We start from the raw sequence: 8022 nt of genomic DNA, 5'->3' as shown, positions 1-8022 counted from the left end.
TTCATACAAATTGCATAAAATCTAGAAATCAGCATATAATTTTAAACCACAAATAGGAAGATTTATTTAAGTGGTGATTGTACCAAAAGGAATTCTGATTTTTGATCGGATTTTTTTTAGAGGTGATGGTAAAAAAGAAATTTAAGCATACCTTAAATGTGCGTAATTTCCTAGCCCCAAATTGGACCTTAAAATTTCAACTTATAAGGGTCCCATCAGTGGCTACAAGTAAGCACTTGTCCGTGGTCTTACTTTTGAGTCCGGATCCTCGGTCGTACTTTCCTGTCGCCTTCTAAAACGACGTCATTTTTTTTTCTTTCTTTCTTATTTTGCTTTCCCGTTCTCATTTTGAACCCTAGCCTCTGAGACAGAAATACAGATCTGGACAAGAGAGAGAGGCGAGGCAAGGAAAGGCAAGGCGAGGCAAGGGGACAGAGGTGACGAACGGATAGGCGACGGAGGCAAGGCGAGGTGAGGCGGCGATAGAGTCTGATTCGTAGGAGGACATGGAGCTGACTAACAATTTTGTCAAAAGTGCATCAGAGCCATGGTTCACACTTTGAACATGTATTTAACATTAACGTATCATTGAGGTGTTTCAACAAACATCTAACATTCACAAACTACTCAACAAAAAATCACTACAAACCCACAAATTGATAAATCATTTTTTTTTTTAAAAAAAAAGAAAAGGAAGAGAATAAACATCTAAAATATAAATTTTTATTTTGCTGGCCAGCTTCAACTTTTAAATTGATTTCTTCGATTTTTTGATGAAAGCTCCCCAATGACATTTGAATCAATGAACGCTGTGAGAGAGAGCTAGAATCTAAACAATATTTCGTTGTGAGAGAGCTCCGTTTGCTGTCATGGAGATGATGTTCGAAACCGAGTTGGATGAGATAATCAAGCTTCAACATTCAGTTTTATTTTCTTCTTCTTCTTTTTTTTTTTTTTTTTTTTGTTTTTGTTTTTGTTTTCTTTCAGTGGGTATGATGATTTGAAAAATACGGAGAAAAGAAGAGGAAGACATACAAGGAAGAGAGGGAGGGAGAGAGAGAGAGAGAGAGAGAGTTAATCATCGGTGAGAGACAGCAACATGCCAGTGTACCAGTGTTGATGTATCAGCAACATAGTGCCCAATGTTGATGATAAGAAAGAAAGAAAGAAAGAAAGAGAAAGAGAAAGAAAAAAAAAAAAAAAACCTCCAAAACGACAATGTTTTGGTGGGCGGCAGGAAAGTGCTACTGAGAATCCGGACTCCTTGCTTTCAACCTTTAGACACCCAAACGTGACTTCTCAGTTTTAAGATACTCAACAAAACCAGCAACATATTCCTCATGAAGCTTTCGATCTCCAAAAATTTCAGCAGCTTTTTTCACCTGAGCTCTCATTTCGTCTCCTTCCTCAGAAATCATAGCTTTTCTCAGACACCGAGCTATGTCGTTCCCGTTAAACGACCCATCGTCACCTCTCTTCACTTCAATTGCCAAGCCTTTCTCCACCAACAACCTCGCATTCAATGGCTGATCGAAGATCTGTGGCAAAACAACCATACAATGCCCGAATTGCAATGTTTCGATCACCGAACCCCATCCGGCGTGAAACAACGAGCCTCCTATCGATGGGTGAGCCAGAATCTCAATCTGCGGTGCCCATCCGATGCAGACTTTACCTCTGCCGGAGATACGGCAATTGAATTTCGGCGGGAGAGCATCGAGATCGTCGGAAGCCCAACTGGGTTTTCTCAGAGCCCACAAAAATGGCAATTCCGATGACTCTAGCCCGGAAGCTATCTCGTAAGTCTGGTCTCTCGTGAGTTTACACTCGCTTCCGAACCCAACGAACACCACTGATTTGGGTTTCTGTTCATCGAGCCATTCGAAGATCTTACTCCACGCGCCGTCGTCAGCGGCGGCGATTCGTGTTTTGTCGGGTTTTGCCGGGAGAAGTAACCCCACTGGAATCGCAGGTTTACCGATAATTTTCTCAAACAAATCTAAGTACTCTCCTTCGAACTCTCTGCAACTACGTATCGCCACAGCTCGACACCCTCCAAGTGATTTAACGACTCGTTCAGCATCTGTAATGCCGGAGGCATTTCTTGTGTTTAACCCAGTAAAAAAGCCGATTGCTTCGTAAAGACGAAATGCTACCGATGACCGGAAACTTACCCATGACGGCGGGGACGTCAGGTCCTCCGGCGACGACCTCACTCTTCTCTGAGCATCACCGACTAAATATTCCGGTGGTCCGACGAACACACGGGTGGCGGCAGTGAAGGGGAAGAAGATGACGGCGGGGACATGACACTCCTCAGCGACATCAACTGTCCAGGAACAGATGGCGTCGGTCACGATCCAGTCCGGAGACTTTTCAGCGACGAATTGCTTGAAGGGTTGTTTGAGGAGATCAAATGCGGCCTTCAAGTGCCCCATTTTGTCGGCCGTAATGTCGACAGTGGCCTCTGCACCTTCCGGCAAGAGGTTGGAGCCCAGCGAAGGCAAAGGAATAGGAACAAAGGTGACGAGTGATGATAATTCAGGAGGGAGTTGAGGGAGCCTCTGGATGTTTCTTGGGGTTGAAACGTAAGAGACGCGAATACCGGCCTTGGCTAAGATGAGGGAGAGCTCGTAAAATGGCATCATGTGGCCAAATGCAACAAACGGAACAAGGACGACGTGAGTCTCTGTTTTCATTTTTTTTCCGGAGAAATAGTTCTATTTGTTGAACTTGTGAAAGTTTTGACTACTAAAAAAAACCAGAACAGTATTAGTTAAAAATCGTTAGATATAGGCACCATCTGGAAATGCAAACTTGTGTTGCATGATGTCCATTTAATTATTGGCACAGCATTTGGGAATAATTCGTATTCGTTTCACTATATTGCATATTCATTATTTTATGGCTTATTTTAAAAAATAAAATATAATTCATTATTTTATGACTTATTTTAAAAAATGAAATATAATTTATTGATGTGTGTGAAAATACATTTTTATTATTAAAATTTAGAAGACTAAACTATTGAGATAGAATTTGTTTATGAAATAGACTATGAATATGAAAGATAATAATTTGGATGAATATCATTGCCACACATGGTCTCCTTCCTCGAGATCCACCTTCACTGTATGAGATCCACCTTCGTTATATTTAACTGTTAATTTTATATGGTGCTTTGGCGATGGTTGTCTACCGGTGTGGGGTATGGGTGTGGTGTGGGTTTCATCCACAATTTGGGAGGAGAGAGTAATAGTTCAACGGACTTAGTAATTCTTCTGAAATTTTTGATGAGATTAGAAAAATAATAAACGAATTGAGTCTATTTTATATAAAAATTTTGTTTTTTTACCAAATACATCTGTTTGTTTTATATTTCTTTTAGTTTTTTTTAATATAGAAATAATTTTTTTATTTATTTTACATAAAAATAATTTAATAATCTCATCACTAATCATCTCTCACACTATTATCATAACAAACACACCTTTCACTAATAAGTTTCACATTAACAATCTATTTACTAATCATCCTCTTACCAAATCTAATCCGTCAAACAAACGTGACCTTTAAGTAGATTTATCGGTGTCACATGATTATATCTTGGGAAATCTTACTATACATATCTTTATTAAGGTGTCAACCATAGGTCTTTTATTAAGGTATCTACCATATGTCGCATTTATGATGTTTAGCTATTATCTATGATTTATTATAGTATTAGTTATGCTATAATTATATATAATGTGGTGTTATTGTTTGTAATTATTTTAGTTATAACTCTAAAAAAACATTTTGACTATATCTTATATAGTATTTAGTTATGACTCAATTTATTTATTTTTTTGGGGTTATAAACCTAAAAAGAACCACACATTTGTGATATTATGGTAATTAATTCCACAAATGTCAACCATAAATATCATAACTTATATATGATTACACACTTTTTTTTAGCATGTGTACCGTAGCATAACTATTATATCTTATTTATTATATACTTTGAAAAAATAAACAAAAATTGCCAACAATTATGTCTTGTTTTGAAAATTTTAATATTATGGACTATTAAAATATTAACAACTAAATCTTATTTATAATAAATTGTTCTTAAGAGTATCTTCAACGTTATATATATATATATTTTTTTAATACCAAATTTGAGTAACAACGCCATCTGATATCACTTGCTCTAACAGAGGATTTTAAACTTTTATCAAAACACTGGCTGACTGGGCAGATAATTGGATAGATGTTCGGCCGGTCGACCAACCAGTGTAATTTTTTCACAAATTTTTGTATGGAGGTGGTCATCCGAGAGGACAACTAGTAGGACATCCAGCCAGTCGTCCGGTGGTGAAAATGACCTATAACTCCAACAATTATAAATAATGATTTGATGAAAGACACATCCATCAATTTGATAAAAGATTTGAGAAATTCTAGATTTGATACTTATTTGATAAAAGGGTTAGAGCAACAAAAAGAACTTGTTTCTATCAAATTTAAATTCGATAAAACAAAAGGTATTGGGTTGGAGATGGTCTAAAAGTTTTTAATAGTATATTTTGGATTAGACTTTTATTATGTTCTCATTTCAATGATTCAAACTTTTTATTTTGTAGAACCTTCAATATATATTATACATAAAAAAAAATTAGGTTAATTTGATAATTCAGGGTTAATAGGCAAAATGTCTTGTAAAAGTACATAGAAAAGTATTCTTTTTATTTTTATCCAACTAGTTTGGCTGGTATGTATTCCAACAAATTCTTTATTTTAGTTAATCAACTAAATTAACTTAATTAATCTTTTTTTAAATACTATAAACTAAATAAAAAATATTTTTTATGACATGTTATGTGTGTACCTAGTGTTGAAGTGGCTTTCATGTCATTTGTAAATATTTATTTTTAAAAAATATTATTAAATTAATATTTTTACACACTTATATTTGTGAACGATCATATTCTTTGACGTTTTGAAATAATCAAACGGGCCAAAACAAAGAACAAACAACAAGCAGATGTGGACAAAATGATGAGAATACCCTTTACGTAGCAACAAATGCTAGTTACTCTTTATTGAGAGTCAAAATGAAAATAGGCAAAATGCTTTTTGTGATGCAGAGCCGTTTGGAAGAAAACCAAACCAACTTCACTAGTAAAAATGCCTCATGTGGGTCTTTTGCTTTGTTCCTAGGAGTTGCTCTTAGCAAGAAGGACTAAAGAAATGAGAAAAAAAATATAAAATAAAATAAAATTAAAAACCTAATATAAGAAAATAATTAAACATAAAAGAGATAAAGTATAATTTATCCAAAATTAAATATAAGACATCTAATGAAGAAGCTCCTATAACTTAGAACAAAGTGCATTGCATACGATTAAAAATGATATTTAAAATTGGAAACATATTGACCTCAACAAAAGGGAATATCATTTTTCTGTGAAATTTTAAATACTTTTTTCTCATATAATTATTAAATTAAAATGACAGACAGAAGAGACATAAATATAAGTTAAAATATCATACCCTTAGGTCCGTCTAAATTTTTTTATTGGAGATGCCTCGTCATTTTGATGAAGTTCTTCTTGAATTGTCTAGTTCGAACAATTTAAAAATCAGTGCACGAGTTTATATTATAGTTAATAGTTCTAATGCTTTAATCTGTAATATCTTATCAAGATTCTGTGCAACAACTTCTTTTGAAAAATTCAAATTAATTTAAATTATTTAGGGAATTTGGTACCCACGAATGAGAACAGTGAAGGAAAAACAGAGGGTGAACTTTGCATCGGAGTTCTAGAATGGAACAAAGTGAATTTCATTAAAAAAAAATTAAGATTTTAGAGACTAAAATTTAGGGACAAAATTATTTTTTAGAAATCAAATATTTTTATTGTGAAAAGTGTTATTATTATATTTTTAGCAACAAAAATTGAACATTAGTGATGAATTATTATCCTTTTGAGATCAAATTTTTTGTCTCAAAAAATAAATCATTTTGAGACCAAATTATTTTGTCCTTAAAAGTTTATTTATTAGTGACATTTTCAAAATTTTGTTGCTAAAAGGCTTGTTTTTTATTTTTCGAGATGGTCTTTTAGTGACTATCCTCACGATAATAGAAATTGTTCCCCAAATGTCTTTTGCAACAAAATTTTCACATTTAGAGATTAAAAAATTTAGTTTCTAAAACTATTATATATTGTAGTGTTTGTTTAGACTTCTAGAACTGAACAAATTCACTTTGTTCATCTGTAATTGCCGAACAAAGTGTATTTGTTCAGTTTTGAAAGTCTGAACAATAATGACGAAAAATAAGCTGAATATTCACTTTTATGTATAAAAAAAAGCACAAAAATTAATAATTGTATTTTGATATTTATGTGTATACTTACCTCATCTTTGATAGGTTACTTCACATTAGTAAATTCACATGTGCTGTTCTTATTACTATGTGCTGTTCTTATTAGTAAATTCACATATGCTCCAAAATACTTACCTCATCTTTAAGATTTAATATGTGCTGTTCTTATTAGTAAATTCACATTAGGAAACAATAAAATAATACGAATTAAAACTTTAAAATTTGAGTTGAGCATAATTTTTAGGTTCAAATAGAATGACCCCAAATGTAATTTGGACCTTAAAAGAGTCAGTTATTGCACCCAAATAATAATTCAGTATGCTTAATTAAAATTTTGAAATTTTAGATCTTATTATATTCTAATGTAAATTTATTAAAAAGTACAATACATATTAAATACTAAATTAAAAAATATATTTTTTCTTCATGATACACCAAAATCACTCATATGTATTATTCTTATTCAACTCTCTTTATCTTCTTTCTCAAATTTCAATTATTTTCTTTTTATCTTCTTGCTCACTCGATAATTCCAATCCATTCCATCAAAATTTACAATTATTATCAACATCATTGTTTGCAATTTGGATGTACTCTTTATTCATTTATTTTTTTTGATGAACGCAAGGCTGCAGATATACCTATATAATTTTGTTGGACACAATAGTCAGCGATTGTGCCAAGATTAACAGTGCGCCTATCAACCTTACTAATACACATAGTCCATAACCTTACAAACATTACATATGTCCTGTAAAACTTTTGATAGTGCCAATTCTCTGCCATACCCGACTGAACACAGAAAACCAAAACCATACTCCTTATGGTCCTTACCACCGAGGGTTGTGGCCCAGTGGTGAGGGCATTGTCTTCCCACAGTCATGAGTCAAGTTCGATTTTTGGAGGGCGCAAAAAATCCTGAATTTTTTAGAGGCTCTCTTCGGAGAGCTCGCGCTGTATTCTGATCGAAACTTGTCCGTGACTGGGACGGTTAATGAGCTCCACTGGTGCTTTGGTGGTAGGTCCCTTCCTATGAATTGGATTAAATCAGATAGCAACCGGTTATTTTGGAATCTGGGCCACAGTTATAGTGATGACACCTTAGAACACTTTTTTTTTTTTTTTTTTTTATAATTAAAAAAAAAAAAAATACTCCTTATGGTCCTTAACTGGCACCATTCCAAAACTTCTAGGCATGCCCTAGTTTCAACATCTATGGCTGACTCTGCAATGAATGAGACAGACTCAGAAACCACAAGACGGCTATTATGGTTAATTATCAATTGCTTAATCCTGAGACTACCCTTAAAAGTAGTAGTGTAATTTGAAAATTTTAATTTGTTTAATATTTGGGTGTATCTTAAAGGATAATTTAAGAAAAAAAATATAAAGTGTATTGAGAGTAAATTACAATCCTAAATAATTTAATAAAATGCATTGAAAAATTAGGCGAACTTAATAATTTTTTGGTTCAAATAGAATCCTCCGAGTAAGCTCACCTTGTTTGGTTTAGACTTTTTTGAAAATTGAGTTTTTATTTTTCATATTTTTATTTTTTTTAGTGATTTTTTTAATATTTAAAAAAAAATATTTTTAGATTCCCTTAATCTAGATGTACCTAAAAAATAAAATATTTATTAAAAATA

At 33.1% G+C, this 8022-nt stretch overlaps 1 pseudogene across 1 annotated transcript; it reads right to left on the bottom strand.

Annotated features, from left to right (window-relative positions):
- Positions 1–898: 898 nt before the first annotated feature.
- On the bottom strand, positions 899–2923 carry LOC114291595 (UDP-glycosyltransferase 91C1 pseudogene; annotated as a pseudogene). Its single transcript, XR_014330132.1, has one exon. The product of XR_014330132.1 is annotated as a UDP-glycosyltransferase 91C1 pseudogene (transcript).
- Positions 2924–8022: the final 5099 nt, after the last annotated feature.

This window comes from Camellia sinensis, chromosome 5 (assembly GCF_055761805.1).
Source record: "Camellia sinensis isolate YWXY chromosome 5, ASM5576180v1, whole genome shotgun sequence".
NCBI lineage: Eukaryota > Viridiplantae > Streptophyta > Magnoliopsida > Ericales > Theaceae > Camellia > Camellia sinensis.
This window is presented reverse-complemented; position numbering and strand designations above follow the sequence as displayed.